The following is a 23,445-nucleotide window of genomic DNA, read 5'->3' on the forward strand; positions in this document are numbered from 1 at the left end:
ATGCGAGGGTTTCATAGGGTTCCGCGTTCAGAGCCTGATCGGCACTAGTTGGGAACGTTCAACTGAGCCTACTTCCACCGGCTAAGGTGCCGGGTTTCGAACGTACTTGGAGACCTACCAAAGTTTGAACAGGACAGGGGGTAGCCAGTACCATTAGCCCACTCGTCGTTTCGGGGAAGTGTCACCCATCCTTACTAGAGCAGTGGAATGGCGTGGCTATTGGTTCGTTGATCGATTTCGATGAAATCCTTATTCACATCCGTGTTCTGCCGCCAGTACGCCGTAATTATGATCTTACTATCCTACTGTGCCGGTTGGTTCTTCAGTTGGGTTAGGGTGCTTTATGCTAAAGTTTTTGATAAAACCTCACTTCTTCGGAGCTGCTTTTGAATTTATATGGCTTTTTAAAATAGATTAGCAGAGCAAAACATTGCCTTACCCCACAATATCCTATGATAAATGATAAAAAAAGTTAGATTAAACGGCAAGATCCGGCAAAGTTGTTGAAGTTGTATGACAAAACAAGATTCCAGCTACCCAAAAAACATTCGAGCTCTTCCGATCTTGTCCGATCCACAAACTACAAGCGAGATGAAAATATTGAAATTTTTACTAATCTGATATACACCGAAATGCCGTAAGGCTAAATTCTATGTTTGGAAAATAGTATCTATATGAACACGTGCACAGGCGTCCCTTCCCCTCTTGAAATTATTAGTATTCGAGAGGATACAGAAAACTGACCTCTGCACTAGTAGGTGGATAGATGCTAAATTGTTCTAAAAACTAGTTACTGTCTATTTTTATTTCATCTTAAGGAATAATAACAGCAATAGCAGCAGCAAATATTTTTGGCGAAGATTCGATCCCAGTTACACCTCCTGCACATCGTCTGTTTGAACGCAACTTTGCAGTTGTGCTTCGCTTGATTTTCTCTGCCAATTGCAACATTTACGGGCAATAACTTCATTTTTTGTTCGATTGCCGTATTTTAAACAGCAACTCTATCTGAGAATTTTCTTTGTGAATATGATTCTAAATGCCATTTTAAATCAAAATGCTCACAACAGAAATTTGCTGAAATATAGTAGTCTTCGAGATATTTTAAATTTTGTTTTAACAACACTTTTTTTTATTTTGGTGCGACCTTTCCATAAATTATTCGCGTTTCTCCATCAACAACAATAGGTTTTTCAAAAGGCCCATACAATTTCCTGTAGCTTTCCCTTTGACATCAAGGCGATACACAGTGGCTCAAAACAGCGTTTTGAGGTACTTAATTCATTAGAGTCAAAACTGTCCATATTAGCGATTTCACATATTCTACAATGTTTGTGTGTGTAAAAAGCGCCATCTTTTGGTAATATTATTTTTTTGAAAAATTGATCATAGTAGGCTACAGAAAATTTAACTTTTGAACCGAAAGGGATAGCGCTTGGACAAAGTTGTAGAGGAGAGTATTTTTATAAATTTTGCAGAAGACATGTTGTCTCTGTCACTCATATTAATCGAGTTATGATAAGTTCTCTATGGTGAACCCCTTAATTTCCTATTTTTACTTATAACTTTTTATTTCTGATTTTTCGCGTTAACAATGTTTTAAGGTATTTTTTATCATCATAAAACACACAACTTTTCCGAAGAGACCAGATAGCTGTGAATTCTGTGTAAAGACTTATAGCTGATTTTGCTTTAATTTTGGCCTGTTTTTGAACCCGTGTAACTTCACTATCGGCAAAAATTGTAATTATAGGCTATCAATTATTCTGATAACACTAGATTTCACCTACAAAACGAAGGTAAAATTGTTTGTCCATAAGCATCCGTTCAAAAGTTATACACTTTAGAAAACTTTATGTCTGGCCCTCCTGAAGTCGCTTGAATGGCTCACTGAACGAGTAGGCGCTGGTGTTCAAAGACGCTTTCGCTTGATTTCCTGAGTGACGCGCACTCTGTGTACTAGCGCGTCTGCCGGAAGGTTAACACTGATATTGAATGATTTTCCAACGGGTGACATACAATTTCATCTCGGTCCAGATTATCGTATGAATGTTAGCTTCAGGGCAAAAAAGATGATGCATAAAATTGCTGCTTTCACCACAGTCTGAATTATTTGAAAATATCCAGCCGGTTAATGCAGCAATTATATGGAAAATGTGTATCTTTTGCTTCTTTTTGCATATCCTGAAACTAAAATTCATACGGTATAAACCGGACCGAGATGAAATTGTATATCTCCCATTGGAAAATCATTCAATATCAGTGTTAACCTTCCGGTAGACGCACTAGTACACAGAGTGCTCGTCACTCAGAAATCAAGCGAAAGCGTCTTTGAACACCAGCGCCTACTCGTTCAGTGAGCCATTCAAGCGACTTCAGGAGGGCCAGACATAAAGTTTTCAAAAGTGTATAACTTTTGAACAGATGCTTATGGACAAACAATTTTACCTTCGTTTTGTAGGTGAAACCTAGTCTTATCAGAATAATTGATAGTATAATTACAATTTTTGCCGATAGTGAAGTTACACGGGTTCAAAAACAGGCCAAAATTAAATCAAAATCAGCTATAAGTCTTTGCACAGAATTCACAGCTATCTAGTCTCTTCGGAAAAGTTGTGTGTTTTATGATGATAAAAAATACCTTAGAACATTGTTAACGCGAAAAATCAGAAATAAAAAAGTTATAAGTAAAAATAGGAAATTAAGGATGTCACCATAGATAACTTATCATAACTCGATTAATATGAGTGACAGAGACAACATGTCTTCTGCAAAATTTATAAAAATACTCTCCTCTACAACTTTGTCGAAGACAGCCAAGCTATCTCTTTCGGTTCAAAAGTTAAATTTTCTGTAGCCTACTATGATGAATTTTTCAAAAAAAATAATATTACCAAAAGATGGCACTTTTTACACACACAAACATTGTAGAATATGTGAAATCGCTAATATGGACAGTTTTGACTCTAATGAATTAAATACCTCAAAACGCTGTTTTGAGCCACTGTGCGATAGTGTAAATCATTTGAAATCTATAAGAAAACAATCAAAATATTATTCAACCATTCTGATGATTAAACTACCGTAAACCGGGGTGACATTTATCACTTTTCGAAGTAATCATTACATATTTTTAGACGCAAAACGTTTTTTTCAAGTTTAACCTTTTTAAACCATGTACTGAAGTATGGAGAACAAGATTGGATGGTTTTACCTAAAATTGTCCGCTTGCAGCTATTTTTCCAAAAATAATTCCAAATTGAAGTACGTTTTCGTATTCCGGGGTGACTTTGATAACCTACATGTTTACCCACATTAAGTTATTGATGTCAATGTGTTTCATTCAACTGTTTGTTTAAACTGTATCTGGAAAGATACTCATTGTTAAATAGATGTTAATTGGTATTATACAAAGTATGTCAATATACTGTAAAATTCGAGGAACCCAAATTCGTATAATTTGTGTCCAATTAGAATAAAAGATTCTCAAAACCTTTAAAACTTCTAAAATTGTTTTATTTCAGTTCTTTATCAATGTACAAAAAGTTTTATTAATTTTAACACGTTGAAATATTGAACAATAAAAAAATGTTGCGAATTTAAACATGAAAAAAATTGAAATTATTGCCAACTAGTTTCACAAAAAAATTGTATTTAAAATAAGCAAACTTTTAAAAGTAAATTTGGCAGATCTCACTCTAAAGGAAAATAAAAACTTGTAATTTATTACTCTTGCTCAAATCTGAGATTTATTTGTTTTTGTAAAAAATAAACACTTTACGAAGCTTCGTAAAAATAAGGTCAAATTTCGGTTTTTTGTAGTTTTTGTACCCAAAAACCGAACAATATGCTCAAAAAGTATAACAAATCAGTATTTAATAAGTTTAGAGTAAAAATCATTTCAAATTAAAATGATTCGGTAGACTATTCTGGTTTAATAAGCGATCTACGAAAAAAGTTTCGAGTGATCAAAGTCACCCCGATGATCAAAATCACCCCGGTTTAAGGTATATAGTTTCATTATATTTTGGTTGATTTCATACAGCTTTCAAATTGTTTACAATATCACCTTGGTGTCAAAGGGAAAGTTACAAGAAATTGAACTGGTCTTTTGAAAAACCAATTGCAATGTAAGTTGATACAGAAACGCGAATGACTTATGAAAAGATCATATGAAAACAAAATAATTGTGTTGTTAAAACAAAATTTAATATATCTCGAGGACAACCACATTTCAGAAAATTTTTGTTTCAACCATTTTGATTGTAAAAGACGTTTAGAATCATATTCAAAAAGGAAATTATACTTTTGACTGCAAATATAATGAATTATAAAATATGCCAAAAGTCGTTGTTAGGAAAACTTTTTTTACTGAAAGCATCTCCATGATCCAAATACAAAGTGCATAAATACACAAATTGCTTGTTTTTGATGGAGTAAAATTCCAAATATCTTGGCAACTCTCGCATTTGGGAAGATTTTTGTTAAATGCATTTAAATTCGAAAAGATAATTAGAATTATATTCTGTAATAAAATTACAGTTTTGTATGTCAATTAGTATGAAATTCAAAAACATTTTTAAATTTATTGTTAGAAAAACTTAGAACATCATGCAATTACATTCAAAACTATTCTTTTCTTTTTAGGTATTTGTTGAGAGAATCTAAAAATTTTACAAAAATGGTTTTTCTTTGCAATTAAAACTTGTAACATGAATTTTTGTTTTTGTGAAAAATGACACAATATTTTTTTCAGCGCATATTTTTTCGTACAGAAGTATTCATTCCCTGTAACTCGTTCTTAAATAGTTTTGTTGCATAATCGATGTTTTTGAAAGCTCTACAAGTAGAAACTTTTAGGCCGTTTTGAAAAATTGCTCTTGCGTCAAAATAATCTTATTGACTGTGGAAAATGTTCCATGCCGGCGAAACGTGTTAAGTTTCATCGGAATCTAAGATGATCGGTCACTGTTTGAAACATTTTCGGACGGATCATTGTGGAATTCCTCATATCCACATTTCCAGGTTATTAATAGGAAATACATAGTTCTCATAGGCAACTTTACGGTGTAAACTAGGGTTACCAAATGGGCTGAAAGCAAAATAAGGACATCTTGAATTTTGACCGAGACTAACAAATTTTACTCATCTTTGACTAAAATGTGTTTGGTTGAGTGGTGTTAAGAAAAGATTTCAAATATTTTTTTTATAGCAGCGCTTTTTTGTTCTTCCGGGGTCCTAAGAAACTGTGCAGAATATTAGGCCAATTGATTATAGCGTGGCATCCCGTGTTACATCTGAAATTTGTATGGATATTAGTACGAGAAATCTTATTTTTTTCATTTGCATTTCAAAAAATCAAAGTTTTTCCTTAAGTATAGAACTTATTGATTAAAGTCAATGAAGTAACCAAGTAATTTGCCGACTGTGCTAGAAAGTGAAAGCTGATTAAAATTCGATGGTTCGAATTAGAGGACAAATTGTTATTTTCTGTCAACGCTCAACAAGATGAGAAACATGAAAAGTATTAGTTTCTAACTTTTCCTCAAGCAATAAAATTAATCATTGATTTTGAATCATTCATCTGAACATAACAAATCAAAAGACTATAAGGAAGTGAACAACTAAAATGACGACATTTGAAGTAAAATTAAGGACGCTTTCCCAAATCATCGAAATTAAGTACATGTCCTTTAAAATAAGGACGGTTGGTAACCCTATGTAAACCTAAGATAATAAACGAAAAATATAGAACCTAGTTACAAGTTACATTTGGTTCGGACTTAGTATCACAAGAAATTTCATTTAACTTACGATCAATGTGTACAACTTACACATTAAATAGGAAGTTCATACTTTTATCTCAAGCTTTTTCATCAATATGTTATGTTTATTAGAATTACGACATTGCTTAATCCTTGTATTTACGAGTAGCAACATTATTAATTAGGTGTTTCCCGAGATTTACCTCGAACAATCGGCATGATAGATCACACCGCGAACAGTTCAAATTCGAGCATCTCCTGTCGAAACTCAGCCGTGTCATACTTAATCACCTCGAAACCGTACTCACCGTACCTAGATTTGACCGAAAATTATCCAGACTAGACACCCAGACAGAACTGCACCGCTACGGCAGTAGGGCTCATACGTTTCCTACTCCACATGCACGATTTAAACCAATTTGTAAATGACTCTACACTTCAGGTCGCTCGGTCACTAAGGCGGTCGCAGACGGACACATACCTCCCTGCCAACGAACGGTCGACGGCGGAGGGCCCCCGATTTGAACTCTGAAAAGCTGCTGCCCGTTGGTCCAGCCGTGGAGGGGAAAATGGCCAAAATGGACCGTAGTCTGGCTATTTTGTCGTCTGCGAGCCGCATCGCAAGAGACAGTTAGTCTCTCCGGTTGCAGTAGAATGCCGCCGGGTTTACCAGTATGAACCGAAATCGACTACCGCCGGTCTGCGCCATGGCCGTACTTTTGGCCATCGTACATATGCTGGCAACTACGCGAGTCTCGGAGTACCAACACAAAAAAAACAGATCTCCCATAAATACGCGCGCATTCTGTGTTTTTTCCAAGGTGTGGATAGAAAAGTGGTGTCAAACTAGCGTACGTGAATGATGATGCATTTAATAAAATTAAATTTAATTTATTTATGACAATTTATTACAGTTTGCGTTTGGGGGACGGTACGAAAAAGCAGAGCGGTAGATCGTCGTCGAGATCGGATCGTTTCGAACGTCACGCCAGATTCATCACAAGGTTTTCTGCATGCGGAAATTTTTCCCGGATTTGAGTGAGTAGCACCGCAGTGGAGATGCCTTTGGAGAACGAATATCGCGCGCTTCGCTAACACTCGAAAATGCCCCTTACGTAATCACAAATGATCTTTTCCAAGAATACACATGTCACAACACACTGATTGTTACGGTTCGGTGGCATTCAAATTAGTTTGAAATTGGCCCAGCTTTGACTGCTGGCCGCGGTTCATCAAAAGCAACCGCACACAGAAGATAGAAATATAGGCCCTACCGGGTAAGGTGTTGATCTCATTAGGCGTGAATTGCAGGTGAGCCATCATGTACCGAATCATGCACGTCAACTGACCGGGCCTCTGTCACGAAGATTGTTGCCATTTTTCCGCGGTCTCCTACTAAGAAAGGCTGACGTTCGTAAATTAGTCATCGTCCGCAGCGTTCCTCTATGGCCCCGGGCTATTAACATGATGTAAACATGTTTATGCGATGTTTTAGATAACCTAAATTATCACACCACCTTACGCTGGCGATATGGTTCATTGAATGTTTGATGCTCGAAACGTCCAATTACTGAACTGTTTATGTTAAATGTCATTCTTTGAAAAGTTTATATAGTGTTTGTTCGGTGGAATGCAAAGTTTTACTTTTGACGTGATTTATTCCTAAATTCATTAATGGAAGAAAAGTTATAGGCATCACGATTATGGAGATCTGACGTGAACGGTGATATAGCAAAAAATGTCGGATTCAGAAATATCAGTAGACCGATTGGAATCATTCCACTTTTATTCGTTCGCGTGTATATGTTGTCCATTATTAGACCGATTAGAATCTTTCCATTTTTATACATAGAATCGAATAATTCGCAACGACGAAAAGACACAATTAATCATCGTAATTGCATCATACTGTGCGGTTATGAATTTCTACAAAAAAATACACAATTCGTCATGTTCGTGATCATACACTGCAATGCAATTATGTAGAAAAACTTGGTTCAACACAAAATATACAAAAATACATATTTTCCTAATTAAATGCATAACTACTGTAACCATTGCTCAAAATGTATTGAATCTTGGCAAGCCATATTCTTTGATAATCTTTTCAATTCGCGAACGATTGATTCCGTCGCAGAAATGTTGGAAATTCGCGTTCCGAATAAATTATTGTGAAATCTAGTGATAATCACCATTTTGCTTACCGGTGAATCAAACTATTCTTCAGGTGAAAAATATTAAGTTTGTTAATGTACAATTATATTATTCGTTCATATTGTTTTATTATATTTTATTTGATTATATATCTTAGTTACATTTCTAATTCAAGCGGTGGTTTTTTTGATTATTCACTTATGTTCGTATCTTAATTCTCTCCGCATGGTTGAGGGGTTTGATGGTATTGCAAACATCAGGCATATTGCGTGCATCAGCGCTAAAGAACAATTCACGCGTGTTTTTTGAAAAGGGCCAATAAGCATACTGTCAAAATTCACTTTGAAGGGAAATTCCGGACAAACCATTAATCGCAGATTATAGGTCATAGCAGTAGATGACAAAGAAAACTTTTCTCTTTCATAAAATGTTAACATCCATTCTCGGCGAGTTACGGTTTGTCCGGAATTTTCTTTCAAACTGAATTTTGACAGCATGCTTATTGGCCGTTTACAAAAAACACGCGTGAATTGTTTTAAGATGGTTATTGCCTCGATAGTGGCGCATCGAGGAGACCGTCTTATGCGCCTTGTTTATGTTCTATGTATATTCATACTCTGCACCTGCGGATACCGCTTAACCACTGGTCTGTGCGCGGTGATGTGGCCAAATGGCGGGTCGTCGTGCATAGACTTTTGCTGTGTGCCTTGTTTGTAAATATTGTTCCACAATTTGATGGCGGTATTCGTGGACGGGGCTCACAGTGAGAGTCATTGTGTGTCCATTTATCGGTTTAATATTTCATCGTGCATATACTAATTAAATTAATTTAATAATTAAATTAATTTAATAAATAGATAAGTAGAAACCTATTCGATGTCGTTTTGTAATAATTGTAGTCGTATGTATATCTATGTATGTGTTCCTCTGAGTATTTGTGACAGTTGGGTCAGAGAATGGATGCAGAACTGGCGTAAATGATAGAATAGTGGCTAATACTTCTGGTGATCAATTTATGCATTTGATTCTATTCATTCGGAAAAGTCGGATTCGATAAATTAGGGTATATTGAATTTACCGACGCACGTGAGTCATCCATTCCCGACCAGCAAAGCATGATGAAAGTCTAACAGCATGCAATTTTCATTAATGGTAAATATACAACATTCGCTGCATTTAGACGAGTTTGATTGCATGTAACATGTATTTTACTATTCTACTTCGCTGGTCTGTTGATTTTGTGTAACTATTAGCTTGCTTTTCCATTATTGATGTATACCAAAATAATATCGGTCACTTTATACACTTCTAATCAAGCTCTTTAAATCTTTTTCTCTTTATTCGGTATATTATGATTATTTTTATTACTATACGCTATCTATACTCATATAAGTACAAATGCTTGTGGTCTTCGCGATAACACAAACCTGTCCACAAACGCCACCATGCAATTGCAATAATCCACACATACGCCCGCGATTTCGCCTATATGAAAAAAACCCGGTAGTTAAATAAACGTAGCATCTTTAAACATTCAAACGCGGTTCCATGAAACGTTCACCGACGTCACCGGGAACTCTAGTGATATGGAATATCTCACTTTCTTTTAGCATCTGAGCCGTACACCGAAAATACACTATTTGATTCACGGCCCGTGCGCGATTATCCAAGAACACACGCGAATATGCGAAAGGCACACGGTTATAAAATAGAATTTATACACGCAAAGCTACACCTTAACACACGCGACATACAAACCCACACGCGATCGAAGACGTTAACGTACACATGCTCGAGCCCTTCGCGATGATACACGCGATCGCGAGTCCCTACGCCCGCACATACATGAACCGTACAATGAATATCACATTCAGAATCATGGCCAGCTACAATTGGCCTAAAGCAGTGTTTTAGGGGGCGCCATTGCCTGTCTTGTCTGCAAATTGTAGTATGTGATTCTGACGGGGAGCCCTTCCGAGAACATAGCTCTACAGCTCCAGTAGGATAACTCTCGAAAAAAAACTTATGTTCGTATCTTAATTAAAGTATTAGGCGTAGTAAGTTTAACAACCCTGAGTATGACAGTGCAAAATAACCCATAACTATTGTTTCTCTTAAAGGAGGGGGGTGAGGTAATGCAAAGGTTTTCAGCGCAAAAAAAAATAATTTTGTGCTATTTTTTTTTGCAAATTTGGATGAAGCAAATTTATCAAAACTTTTGTAAATTATAATGCATTATTTCAACAACATTCTGCAAATTTTACGATGCAAAAATTTCGATAAGCGACTCGGTGACGAAGCGTTTTGGAGAACGTCTATGGAAAAAACACGATTTGCGGTGTTACCTGCCATTTAAAAACTACTGAACCAGTTCATTTCAAACTGTGCATACATTTTCAAGCAAAAAATACCTAACTCCTACGTTGAGTTTTTGAGATAATTTTTCATGTAGAGTGTTTTTATTCATAAAATGGTAGAAATTTCCGTTCAAATAGCAATTTTTGATTGAAATGGTAATTATATTTTTTCATGAATTTATGAACGGATTTTTTTCCGTGAAGTCTCTTTAAACCGAGAAATCAGCTATTAAGACATTGCATAATTATACCAAAAATAATACAGAATACAGTGATTTAACTGAAATGTATATATACCTACGAGTTTAAACACAGTCGTATACTGCTAACCTCGCTGATAAACCGAATCGTACACAGTAGGCGTAGGACTAACTGATGATATGCTTTTTTTGCTCAGTATATTCTTGCCGATTAGTTGTTTACATCAATCGCTCCAACTATTTTTAATTTTTGACGTGATTTGTAATGTTTTTATCGTTGTTAATCGAATGAGAATTTTGTTTTTACCGTTTTTATTGTGGAGTTTATCTATCTTTTGTGTTGCGAAAAAAACCAGCGAAGAACGCAATCAAATGAACTTTTGTGTCTTAACCATCAAAACTTTCCACCGAACACAGCGCTATCTATATGTCATTGCTCACATTCTCAGATCGGCACGCATTATGGCAAGTACATGCGATCACTGCGCGAAAACCGTCGAATTGAACGACGACTTCATCTAATGCAAAAATGTGGTGCATATGCAATGTGGGAAACAGTTTAACAATCCGTTTTTGAAAAAACTTTATTTTGGATGTGCAATGAATGTGTTAAACTGATGAAGTTCGCTCGCTTTCACACATATGGCCGCAAGGTATACTGATAAGGCAATTTGAGGATAGCCGTATCCAGAGCATTTGGAACCCGCCGACTGATTTTCTTCGGCCTTCAGAAATAGCATGTTCTTCTCTAATGCAAGCCGGCCCATCAATGATCCTGCAGAGGACTCCGCAACGATTGGCAATGCCACTATACAAAGCTACACTGCCATTGTGAAGGAGTTGTTGCTGATCGCATACTGGGACGCAACGCAGTTGGTACTATGGAAGCCCTCGATCCTTCCGCTACAGTCGAGCCCTTGCCGCCAGCGCTCATCAGTCATCCCGTTCCTGTGTGTGGGATGGGTTTCCAACCCGCCACTAGTGGCAAGTTTTTATCTGATCCGAACACTTTAAGTGCTGATGCATTCTTCGTTTCTAGCAATTTGCCTTTTGCTCCGACATCATGTGATCAGATGTCAACCAAGTATCTTGCTAATCGATGATCGCGACGCAATTGATTCGGGATGCCTTGAATCCCCAACACAGTCGATCAAGCGACTGTCATAGAGTTAGAAATTTTTCATAAGAGATTTTTCTGACCCGAAGAGGCGAATGACCTTAAGGTTAAAACCTCTATAATCTAAATAAAAAAAGCGGCGAAAAGAGTCCGGCGTACCATCTTGTATGCCGTTTAATAGAGTTTTAGGTTCCGACACTAAGGAAATTTGCCAACTGTTCTTTGACAAATTTTCAAGCGTTTTTTTCCAGCGGGAGCCTTCCACCACAACAAGTCACTGCCGCCACCAATTGAATTCCTTTTCTAGAACGAACCATCAACCGAATTTGTGTCGATAATGCTGCCATTCTTGCAGCAAATTCCAAGCTGAAAGCATCTAGTTCCCCGAGCCCAGATGGCGTTCCCTCGATTTCTGTGCATCAACGGGCTTCTTGAACCACTTCGATGAATCTTAGTGCAATCACTCACTACTGAAACAATTTCTTTCTGCTGGAAAGCAGCACACGTGTTTCCAGTTCATAAAAAAGGAAACAAATCAAACATTGACAATTAGCGGGGAATATCGTGTTAAATTACTTGAATTGTTTTTTTTTATTTATTAGTTTTAACCTTGAAGGTCATTCACTATTATTAATATAAGAAAATATACATTTCAGTTTTCACTATTTCATTTTTTAAATGTAGCTATATCATTTTACCCAGCTTCATTATTGTATAGTTTCAATCTATATTCGGATTCCCGTGAAGAGACTCGCTGGTTGTTGTGAGATGCAAACATACAGTATTGCAATGAGTCTGGATTGCGGGCTATCTCTCCCACCTAATGATGGTCAGACAGAGGGCCCGCTTGGGTATGGTGTTCTCCGAACGATCAATTGTTGCGCTTCAGTATCCACTTTGTGCTGCTGGTTATACTTTTGCTATTTGTTATCTTATCCCCTAAGTGGGCAATGGGTGACATTCTCAGCATCACTAGTTGGTTGGGTTGAGAGAACATAGTGTACGATTATCTGGGTTTTATCCACTTGCTGCCATAGACGTGTTCTCCAATTTCCACTCGGCGTGCAGCGGTGGGTCCATGATTATATCATTGTGAATAGATTGGCCTCTTTCAGGAAACCTATCAGCTTTTCTTCAGTAGCTGGGTCATTCCCCAAAATGCCTCTAATTGAATATGCTAGGTCATATTTCCTTCTTAATTCATCTAATTCCCTACAGTTAATCAGTATATGCTCAACCGTCATTCTCGTATTGCAGGTTAAGCACTTTGGAGGATCCACCCGAGAGATTGTGTGGGCATGTGTTACACGGGTATGTCCTACGCGAAGTCTGGACAGTACTTTTTGTTCTCTTTTCTTTTCCCTATTTGAATTGGTTGTTTTAGACTCTATTTTCTTTCACTGCAAACACTACATTGCAGACGACCAATAACTAAACGATCGACAACGACCAACTTGCTCTCGCTCACATCATACTCGATGAATTCGCTGACGGATTGCAAACCGATGCTATTTACATGGATCAATTAAAGGTCTTCGACTAAACCAACCATGATATCGCAATGGCGTAGTTGGACAAACTCGGTATTCATGGACAACTTCTGCGCTGGTTTCTCTCCTATCTCGACGGAAGGCAACTCCAAATCAGCATTAAGGGCTGTCTATCTGAACTTTTCTTCGCTGCATCCGGCATCCCATAAGGAAGCCATCTCGGTCCACTAATATTCCTCCTCTACTTTAATGACGTCAATATCAAATTTCAAGGACCACGCCTTTCATTTGCTGACGACATGAACATTTTTCGACAAAAACGGGATAAAAACGACGCGGAGTCTCTTCAGAGTGAACTGGAGAGCTTTAGCACGTGGGGTGAACAGAATGGTTTTAAATCGGAGTAAATGCTCAATCGTTACATTCAAGCAGAAACGCGATCCGATCCAGTTTCACTACCATTTCTTCGACTCGAGCATCTCAAGACACTCTGACGTGAAAGATCTCGGAGTCATCATGGATTCGGCACTAACGTTCAAACCACATACTTCATACATCGTGGATAAGGTATCAAGACAGCTTGGGTTCATCTTACGAATAGCGAAAAACTTTAGAGATGTATACTGTTTAAAATCACTCTATTGCGCTATGGGTCGCCCGACACTAGAATACTGTTCTGCTGCTTGGAATCCGTACTACCAGAACGGCGATAACAGCATCGACGCCCTCCAACGTCGGTTCATACGCTTTGCACTCCGACATCTCCCTTGGCAAAACAGATTTCAGCTGCTGAGCTACAAAAACCGCTGTCGGTTAATACAGCTCGACACTCTAAGCATCGAAGGGACTGCTCTCGAGCCCTGTTTGTCTCAGACTTACTGTCTGCCAGGATGGATTGCCCTATAATCCTCGGACGTCTTCAAGCCCGTGTTCAAGCTCAACACAATAACTCTCTTCTGTGAGTTCCGTTCAGGAGAACCAACTATGGTCGCCATAGCGCTGTAACCGAACTCCAGCAAGCAAAATTTCTACAGTGTGGCGATAGCCTTTGATTTCAACAGGACGAGGAATTCAATAAATGCGAAAATATTAACTATTTTGAAATATAATTAATTTATGTAACCACCATTGGGCCCAAGAGGTCTGTTGGTGAAAGTAATAAACATAAACTGCAAACATAAGCTTTCCATCGGATGTTAATTGATGCTAAACTACATATTAGTCAATCAATCATAAACTTAATGTTGTAACCATCAGCAGTATTTTAGTGGCTTTTGATGGTTTACAATTAATATCTATATAAGTTTGAAAACGATGTGACGATACAGTGAACAGACATGAGTAGGCTACCACGGAGAGCGACTAAAATGTTGTAACTCGTTGAATCTATAAGTCAATAAGTTGGGATTATTGATTCGCTTTCATATTTTCAGTATGTGACAGTCTTTCGTTTTATTTTTGCTCGCTATGAAATAAAATGATAGAGATGACCACAAATCACGGAAAAGAGACAAAAAGAATCAATCAATTGAATCGACTTAAGAGCACTTCTTCTATCGTTTCTATACACCCAACTACGCTCTGACCCTCTCATTTTAGAAAGTCGCTTGCGTCTTCGTTATCTGTAGGACTTTGATGTGTTAGGTGCAAAAGCTTTAATTGAAACTGTTTCTCAAATTGTGGTAAAATGAACCTGTAACCAAACAGACACTACAGCTGTGTTCGAGTAGTCGAAAATTTACTTTTATTAATTACTGAGCAACTTAATTGTTTCACGAAGTGACGAATTGACTTAGGAAGTCTAACCGAAATCGTCATAGCAAATTGGCCTTAGGCCTTACTTACGCTTCCGGAAAGGGGAAGTATCCCCTTCCATGTGTCGGAAGCTGCTGAAATTATTGAGCTTATTCAAATTTTACGTAAACTAAAAGATAATAGTATCAGTGTTAAATGATTTTATTTCGATTTGTGGTTAATTTGCTTTAATAGATTAAGGGTAGTTTCCTCTAGTTGATTAAATCATTGAAATATATAGATTTTAATACTATTGATCTACAAAATCTTTTCTGGCAGCGGCGATGACTTGCCAGGCTGGGGCCAGTCAGAAAATATTTGCATTCAAATAGAATATATCCAAAAAAATTATGTTATCATATGATGCCATAGAGCTTGTAACAGTGGCAAGACGCCAGATTAAGAAAATGGAAGTCACCGTTTCCGTGCATCTATATATCGCCTGCTAAATCAGAAGCTTTAGTGCAGATTTCGCCATTCTCTTCGTTCGAACATTCTAACAATATCTTAGCGGTTTAATTTCGATAATGACACCATATTGTTAACATGAACATCGCACGCACAACTCTTCAATCACATATCATTTCATTACACTAGGTATTGAGGTTAGTTATTTCAATGAGCTGACTGAGAAAACGGGTGGTCAATGTACATATTTGCCCGAGGAACAGAAGCTACAATTCGGTAACGTACTATCTTATCGGCGTCATCAGTATCATTTTCACCTCTAGGGCTAGAGGCATCAGAGCGAAGATAATTATAGTCATTTATAATTTCACTTACGTCCGAGACAAACGCCAACCGGGAAGGATGAGACAATTACCCTCTGTTTCAAGCGCTAATAACTGCAACTATTTCAGCAGGCGATCGGCAGTCGGTGGTCGGGTAATCCCGGTAATTAAAAATAGAAAATCATAAAACGTGAAAATTGTCACACTCACGCTCCTTGCTATATATGCATATTTTACTGACCGTCATCGTAAACACATTACGTATGTTTTGATACTGTGGTACGCTAGCCCGCAGCCCGGTCGGCGAAAGCCGGAAGAGCAGTAGAACTTTTCACGCTAGCATTCCTCGTTTGATATGTGATCCCCAACCTGACCAAGAGAAAGAGGTCTTCATATGACGTTCGTAACTAGTATTCACAGAAAGCGGTGCGCCATGTCACCATCATCGTCCTGAGATGACGTCACAAGCCATGTTTTAGAATTTCCTACGCCGACATATGTACACGGCTCGGGTACGGGAAACAGCTGCAGGCAAGCGTGAGCGTGAGATTGTTTTTCCCACTTCGGCCTCAAACTGAACTGTACGGGGATGAAAAACGGTATCGATTTTCTTCACCTAGCTCTTGAATTTACCTCAGGTCTCCAATCTACACTCTTTCAAATATACCCATCTGTACATCTATCTAGAGATATAGGTATACGTTCACGGTAGGAACACGGAATAACTCGCGCGATTGCAAAGCGGAAATATATGATGTAATGAAATACGAGCGGAAATTGTTGCTTCTAATTTTCTCCCAAGCATTTCCATCGTTCCCGGTCCAACCCTTCTACACCCAACCGGAACAGTCCCCTTTCGTCATGAGTAGAAGAGGCCGGAACAGTTTTTCAACTTTGCGGCGTTTCAAAATTATTTCACTAATACTTAGCGTTTTGTGCGACGGTACATTGCCAGAGACCGCGTCCCTTTCGATATCATCTCCTTGTAGTCATTCTTGTCATGACTGTGCTGTTAAATTAGACCATTTGGAATATATCACTCTTTTGCTGGAAAATTTGTTAGAATCGTATGGAAAATATTAACGGTTAAAATAGTAGCAATATCGTATATGTAATAGTATACAACCAAATTATTAATTACCGCCTCTTATCTCGTTATTCCACCACATCTATATTAAACATAACATTGACACATACCATTATTTTAATTGAATCCGATTATGATGAATTCACTAGTTAAACGATAGGATAGGCCTAGTGTTATAATAGGTCATTTAGAAATACGATGGCTCACATTATCCCCACACTTTTTTCCAATACACTATGACACTCCAAACAAATATTTCACATCCGGCATACATAAACTTGAAAATATATTGTAATGCACCTTCAGGTAAACATAATCGTAACTTGATGAACCTATTGGCACACCCACGTTTAATGTTTCGGGTATATGTGCCACGTCTTTTATCACCAAGGCATCTGACAACATGCTTCTGTAGTTATTTCTAAAACACGGACGGACTCAACTGGATTTGAGTCTACAAAAATGCGGGGATTAATTGGAGATTTCGCTCGGCGAGGAGACTGGGTTATGTTAGAGCAGTTTTACTTTTGATTTATTTTCAAAAAGTTTCGAGATAATCTATAACGTTACTTTGTGGTCAACCCAAAAGTAATGCTATGTGATCAAAAGAAAGCCCTGATTGGTTTTTATCACAGGTTTGCATTATTATTTTATATCGATCGAATTTTTTGAGGCATGTTGAGTATTTTATTTGGGAGTTTCAAAGTAGATTTGGAATGGAAACAATCACTTTTCCAGCATAGCTTTTTGATTTATTATTTTTAACAGTTTTGTTTCGAACAGTATAGTACACGGTGCCTTTTTTCAACAACTTTATGCAAAAAAACATCAGCATCTCTGAAACTTTGGGATTTCCCTTTTCATTTGCATAACAGTTGATTTCGACTTCTTTATCCTAGATTATACGAAATGTATTACTTTTGCAAACAAAATATGATTTGAGTTCGAAGAAAAGCTTGCAGCTTTATTCTCACAAGCATAAAAATCTTCGAATGTATCCCAAAAACATAATTTTAAACCAAAAATTGAAATATTTTTGTTCACTGTCACTTATATTACATTAATTTTCTAAATAGAATGAAGGTTCTTAACCAAGCTTTGCTATGAAATCCGTCAAATATTGCAATGGTGTCAAAAGTTTCATCGAGTTTGTTCAAATAGAAAGGTTGAAGTTCATAACAAGTGAGTTTTTTGCTAAAAAGCTGATACAGAATTTAGAATTATGATTTTTGACTTATAGATGAGACTTTTCGAGCCCTCAAATTCCCCTGAATGTACTGTTCAACTAAACCCAACTATTGGCAAATAAAATATGTTCGTAAAAATTGACTTACAAACCACTAGACCTGACTTTGACATAACATCGTTATAATCTTAACAACATCAAAATAATCCATCGGCGGATCTAGAGAAACTTATTTTTAAAGATTTTTTCGATAAAACATAGGTTTTATACTGGAACTAATTCACATTTCTGCCCTAGATGGTGCTTTAGATATTCGAACAACACTAAAAGTGAGAATCTGATAGATAATTTAATTGTCTACAACTTTGTTAACAACTGGAAAACAATCTGCAATTATTCTGAAAAGTTCTGCACTTCGCAACACCCCCCCCCCCCTTCTCTCACTATCCCCGCTCTCAGACCAACCTCCCTCCTGCATTCCCTTCATCTACCCCGTATACTATAATAAGTTAGACGATTCCCGTTGCATCCTCCCCCTCCCACTAATTATATCCCTTCCCTTCTCCACCATGAAGTTAACATGAATACAACATTGAATTCACCCTGATTAAGCTATATAAATATTATATTTTTGTTTGTTTCAAGTGTGTCAGTATCGACATGTTGCTTATCAGGTTTGTGACAGTCGTGCACTTATATATGTATGTTGTGGAGTGGCTCGACCTACGAGCTTTGATTTAACTCTCGACTCTTCTCTCGCTTCTTGTCTTCATATATTACGTCGACGTTTAGCTTTCGTCCTCGTGACCCGTGTAGGTGCTGCTTCCTTAAGCCATTTAGCTCAAGTTTCCGCGAGTCATTCAGCTCCCGGCCTTATCACGATCTACATGGATAATCTCCAACGGCGAACTTACCTTACTCCGACCGATAGTTCCCCGACGGAGAAATTTCCGCCAACACCGACACTCGCTTCCTTGATCCATTTAGCTCCCGGCTTTATCGAGATCAACTCGGATATTATCCTACTCCGACTGAGAGTTCTGCGACAACGGGATATCTCTCGGTACCAATGTTTGTTTCGTGAGCCAATTAGCTCCCCTTTTCGTCACGATCCTGTCGGATAGTGCACGGTGGCGAAACTACCCTACCGTGAATTCCCAGACGGTAGATTGCTCCCGATACCGATGTACCTTTCTGTGAGCCATTTAGCTCCCCACTTCGTCTACTCAACGGGCCAGCCAGTAGGTGTAGAGATCCGTCCAGCTATTCCACGTGGAGCGTAGCATCCAGGTCACTGGCGCCCCAACGACCCATTGTTAGCTATTCGACACGGTCTACTCGGTCTAATCCCCGGCGGTGGATCTAGCCTACTCACGAGCTACCGGGTAGGGTGTCGAGGTTGGTCCGGCGATTCCGGTTAAGCCTGACGTCCGGTTCACTGGCGCCCCGACGACATAAGTCCGGTGTTATGTCACGTACTACTCAACTGGTCCCCGGCGATGGACCTAGTCCACACCGTCGGAGAGTTCCCCGGTGGCGGAATTTCTCCCAAAACCCGATTTGTGGTTTCCCGGCGGCGTTCTAGCCAATGGCGCTACTTTGTTGCTCCATTCGCCAGTTCCTCTGCAGCTCGAAGAGTATACTCGTAACCACTCTGTTCACAGCGTCCCAGATACGTTCGTCGTGGCACATCTTTTCGACGATATTGTCCACTGTCACACCAGACAACTCCTACGGACTTCTTCGAACCTAGCAAATTCAAATACCACGTGTTTCGGTGTTTCCTGCACGTCCACACACTCCGGACAAAGGGATGACAAAGCATGTCAAACTGATGCAGGTACTTCCGGAAGCATCCGTGCCTGGATAAAAACAGCGTCAAATGGAAGTTCACCTCTCCATGTTTCCTATGTACCCAAGCAGATACATTTGGGATGAGTTGGTGGGTCCACCTTCGTTTCTCCGCGTTGTCCCACTCTTGCTGCTAATTAACCAACGAGTCCGCTTGGGCCAGTTTCCTTGCATTGCGTGTATTTCTCCGCTGGTAGCATTCCACGTCCTCAGCCAGAGTGATGCAGATGAGAATAATCCCGGAAATTACGCAAACCGCCACGAACAGCCATTAAGCGAAACGTGCTTGTTAACTTAGTCCGGTTCCGCTTTGAGTTCAGTGTAACATCCCAGACCGGTACGCCATATCTCAGTATTGAGGATGAGACACCCGCCAGGAGACGTCTCATGCTGCTTCTTGCTCCTCCGTGATTCGGCATGATCCTTGCCAATGCGTTAGTTGTCCTCGCAGTCTTCTCACATGCATAGTCAACATGGTTGTTGCAATTTAACCGTTCGTCGATCATCACACCCAAGTGCTTGGATGGGATGGATTGTCCCCCGACACTGATCTCGACATGCTGGATATTTTTACAGTTGCTGACCAGCACCTCCTCGGTCTTGTAGTGAGCCAGCTGCAACTTGACGTCAGCCATCCAGGTTTCCACGATGTCTATAATCTCTGCCGTCAGGATGTCTATAATCTCGCGGGTTATCGTCAGGACAACATCATCTGTAAAGCCGACGATCTCAACTCCCCTGGGTAGTTCCAGTGTTATACATTATATTCCAGAGCGTTGGGACGAGTATGGAGCCCTGAGATACTCCCGCCGTGACCCTAATCGACCTCTGCCCCATGTTCGTTCCGTAGACCAGTATTCGGTTCTGGAAGTAACATTTCAGAACCTTTCATATATAGCCCGTGGCCCGCATTCTGTGCAGCGCTTCGGCGATGGGCCCCCAGCTAGCACTGTTGAACGCGTTCGTTACGTCTATCGTTACCCCTTCTCTTTTGCTTCAATGCTTTCTCCGCGTTCGCGATGACTGTGCGGATGGCGTGCACCGTCGATATCTCTTTCCGGAACCCAAACTGCTTCTGCGATAGTGCGTTCTCACTTCCAGCGTAGGTCGTCAGCCTGTTGAGGATGACCCTTTCCAGGAGATTACCAAGAGTATCCAGCAGACATATAGGCCGATACGATGCTGGACCTCCTGGTTTTGGCAGCAACACCATGCTGGTTTCCCTGGTTTTGGCAGCAACACCAGCTTTTGGATCTTCCATCTATCCGGAAAATAGCCATCGTCTAGGCATTTCTGTAGGACTATTCTGAACTTGTCTTGAAACGCCAGGATCGCAGTCTTTAGTACCATTTTGGGGATACCATCCGGTCCGGGAGCTTTCTTCGCTTTCAACCATTTTGCCACAATAAGGAGCTCGTCGTTGGAAACTCATTGTCACCAGAATTTCCACCATCTGCATCAACGTATGGTGTAGGCGGCCATGCGGTTGGGTTGTGCTTCGGGAAAAGACCCTCCACGATAATTTTCAGTTTATCGGCGCACATTTCGACTGGCGTCATTGGACCATTCATCCTGACCATAACGACAAGGTAAGCATTGCCCCAGGGGTTGGCGTCTATTTCGCTGCACAGCTCCTTGTAGCAGATGGACTTGCTTAGCACGTCTCGCGTTTAAAAGCGGCCCTGGTCGCCCGGAATGTTACATTACACTCTTCTCTAACTGCCTCAGATCTTGCTCTCTGAACGCGTCTTCTGGCTACTCTGGAGTCCATTTTTTCAGAGATGGCTGAACCGATTTGCACAAAATCAGTTTTGAAAGAACGGTATAACGGTCCCATAAGACGCTATTAATATGTTAAATGATCGGACTTCTGGTTCCGGAGTTACGTGTTGAAGAGTGTGGTCACACAGCAAATTTCCATATAAACTAGTAACCCTATGATATCCGAATGATGTAATACATATTCAAATACGTTCATTACTCGGATTTCCGTGTCTGGATCACTAATGACCAATCAAAGTAGTTTTGACCACATTGGTCACCTTTGACGGATCTTGATGCCCCCTAGGTACTCGCCAAGTTCTCGAGCTAATGTCACACCAATTTTCCAGCAAACTCTTAACCAATGTTTACAAACTTGATTTCAAATGAAAGATATAATACTCCCATTGACTGCTAATGAATTTCATTCAGTTCTGACTTTTGATTCCGGAGTTACAGGTTGGTAATTGCGGTCACATAGGAATTTCTCATATAAACCGGCACAATCGTAATATGTACCTCACAGGTCATAAATCTATTGAAATGAACATCATATTACTTCGATTTGCAGGCCTAGATCACTGATGGTGATTAAAGATTATTGGAATATATTGTCCGCTATCGATAATTCCGGAAGTCACAAGTTCCGGGCATATTCCAGAACTTAAGCCACTTCGGTGAAGACTAAACCAATTTTCACTAACCTAGTCTCAAATGGAAGGTATAATATGCAGTTCGGTGTTGAACCTTCCATCTACTCCTTCCCTTCCGTCGTTTCAACACCCCACTAACCCTCCCCTCCTCTCTAACCAACCTCCCACATGCATTCCCTTAATCCTCCCCGTATACTAAAATAAGTTAGATGATTCCCGACTCATCCTACTCCTTGTAATTATATCCCTTCCCTTCTCCACCATGAAGTTAACATGAAGACAACATTAAATTCACACTGATTAAGCTATATAAATATTATATTTTTGTTTGTTCAACTGTGTCAGTATCGACATGTTGCTTATCAGTTTCGTGACAGTCGTGGACTTATATATGCTCATCAAATGTAATAGGAATGTAATAGACATTTCCACAATGTTATGTTGAACATAACCAGCCATTAAATAATAGTTTGGATAAATGAGAAAGGCACAACAGGCACCACTAGGTGGATTAAAACAGTTTTTTTATGTTGCAACGACATTCAATTAGTGAGGCACTGGAAGGTGTGAAATTATTTTTAACAATATTAAGAAGGAAGAGGAAGGAGTTGAAGGAAGAAAGTTTAGAAACGCGAGCGATAGGGTCATGTGAACAGCTTAGAGTTTACTGGAGACTTAATCCTTTGTCTTCTATGCAGGAGTCACGATATTTCGGCATTTTTAAATGCGAAGCACCTGAGTTAGCGGAATCTAGATGTAACACAGGCTTATTAAGTCTTGTCGCAGCACCAAACTGGTTAAACATTTCATTTTAAATACATTACTTCCCAATGGTAATTTCTATCAGGGCACATAAAGCAAATATTTTCATAATGCCATACCCGGCAGAGTTTGCCTGCTACATATTAACCAAACTTCCCTGCATCAAACTAACCAATCGTCCGGTACCTACACAACACCATTTCACTGTTATTGTGTATGTGTAACAGAATTCTACTTCATTAAAAAATCGAAAATTCGTTTCGCTGCTTAAACAACCCCCCACCTCCTGCTTCCCGCGCCCCTCTGACCATTGTTTACCCGTATGACGTCACTGAACCGAACAGTTTTTCAGCTGATGTGTGCTTGTGTGTGAGAGATCTGGGTCTGCTCACGGCGGCCGGTCGGTTACTCGTTCGATCCTTTTCAGTCCAACGTGTTTATATTGAACGTTCCTTGTCACGCACCGACGCCATCAGCATGTACTCACGCACACACACATATAGGCAGAATAGACGCCCGTGAACGCCAGAACCAACC

At 39.3% G+C, this 23,445-nt stretch overlaps 1 protein-coding gene across 3 annotated transcripts in view; it reads left to right on the forward strand.

Annotated features, from left to right (window-relative positions):
- The window catches only part of LOC131682531 (probable nuclear hormone receptor HR38), a 383,999-nt gene that overhangs the window by 68,715 nt on the left and 291,839 nt on the right, over positions 1-23,445 (forward strand). The gene's annotated exons all lie outside the window — the stretch shown is intronic.

The sequence above is a fragment of the Topomyia yanbarensis genome, chromosome 2, assembly GCF_030247195.1.
Source record: "Topomyia yanbarensis strain Yona2022 chromosome 2, ASM3024719v1, whole genome shotgun sequence".
NCBI classification, from domain to species: Eukaryota; Metazoa; Arthropoda; class Insecta; order Diptera; family Culicidae; genus Topomyia; species Topomyia yanbarensis.